Consider the following 1730-nt stretch of genomic DNA (forward strand, 5'->3'; position numbering starts at 1 on the left):
GGAGAGTTGCAATAGAGTGCTTATTTTATTAATTAGAATTTATTTATTTGCATTTTCTTTAATTTTGCTACTATGAGCTGCGTCTTTCTTCTGTCAAATGACACGTTCACTTCCTGATCCGCGCTTGCTAATATTCGATCCTGAAATTGAAAGAACAATTTCACGAATAAGGCGAGAACTGCGTAGGTTAGTCCGCTCTGAGGGTGGATCTGAACGTGAATTTGAGGAAGAAACCAGCCCCCGTTCTACTGATTCGGTTGTTTTACGTGCAGAAAACATGGCAGCTAGAAGAATTACCATTCAGGAGGAAGGAGCTCCTGATTTACACTGCAACCGTTTCAAGCGCATCATCCAGCGGTAGCTACAGATTTTGAAATAAAGACCGCACTGCTAAATTTGATGCCGAAGTTTCATGGCCTACCTGCTCAAGAGCCTATCAAGCACTTGAGAGATTTCCAGGCAGCCTGTTCTACTGTCAGGCATGATGGCGCTGATGAAACTTCAATTCTGCTGAAAGCTTTTCCGTTCTCTCTTGAGGGAAAAGCAAGAGAGTGGTACTACACTCAACCTCTAGCAAACGTATCCAACTGGGATACACTCAGAAAGGAGTTCCTAGAGTAATTCTTCCCATCTGAAGTTACTAATAAACTAAGGAAGGATATCTCTACAATTGTTCAGGATGACAATGAGACTCTCTTTGAATACTGGGAGCGCTTCAATAATCTTCTGGAAGAATGCCCCCACCACATGATTGACAAGATCGTGCTACTCAGCTATGTCACACAAGGTATGAGGCCCCAAGATAAGACCACATTGGAAAGTGCCAGCAATGGGTCTATGAAGAAGTACAAGACCACTGATGAAGCTTGGCAATTGATCAGTGATTTAGCTGAATCTACTCAGAATCACAGACAGAAGCAAGGCCGTTCAAGGACCGTTGCAGAAGTATCTTCTGGCATAGAGACTGCTGCTCTAAATCGAAGCATCTGTGAAATGACCAACCTGCTGAAGCAAATACAGTTAAATCAACAAGCTCAGCAAACTCAACCGCAGCAAAACCAACAACTAGTTCCACAAAGAATTTGTGCTGATTACAGCCATTACACTGATGAATGCCTGCAGCTCCAACAAGAAGACAACATGGTGGCATCCACTCACAACTTCTATGACCGCCCCAACCAAGGGTACAATCAAAGTGGAAATAATAACCATGGATGGCAGGACAATTCAAACCAGAATTGGAGGGACAACAATAATAGGGGAGGTAGAGATAATCAGGGAAATCAGAGGTGGAATAATTACAACAACAGGCAGCAAAATCAACCTTACCGAGCACCTCACCTAAGGCAAAACCAAGGACCACCGAACAACCAGCAGCAAACCTCTCAATTTACTCATTCTTTTGTATCTTCTAATGAAGAATTATTACAAGCTTTTGAGAAAAGACAACTGGCCATGGAAAATACCATCGTGAACAGTATTAACGCCAGTCTGAATGGTTTCACCTCTACTCTGCAAGCTTTTATGACACAACTTGGTTCAGCACAAAATTCCAGTAACCAACCTTCAAGCACCACTGGAATCCCCTCTCAACCATTACCCAATCCAAAGGGAGGCATTAATGCCATCACACTGAGGTCCGGAACCACACTACAGGAGAGGAATCAGGAGGACCCACACTCACCAGAATACGCCTCAGCTGAAGAGGTGGTAGAAATCGAAGATGTTGA

The 1730-nt window shown here is 43.4% G+C and overlaps 1 non-coding gene across 1 annotated transcript; it reads right to left on the minus strand.

The window, feature by feature from the left end:
* Nucleotides 1-645: 645 nt before the first annotated feature.
* On the minus strand, nucleotides 646-753 carry LOC112715067 (small nucleolar RNA R71). Its single transcript, XR_003159455.1, has one exon. It is a non-coding gene; the product is annotated as a small nucleolar RNA R71 (small nucleolar RNA).
* Between the last annotated feature and the right edge of the window lie 977 nt (nucleotides 754-1730).

The sequence above is a fragment of the Arachis hypogaea genome, chromosome 1 (genome assembly GCF_003086295.3).
Source record: "Arachis hypogaea cultivar Tifrunner chromosome 1, arahy.Tifrunner.gnm2.J5K5, whole genome shotgun sequence".
Classification (NCBI taxonomy): Eukaryota; Viridiplantae; Streptophyta; class Magnoliopsida; order Fabales; family Fabaceae; genus Arachis; species Arachis hypogaea.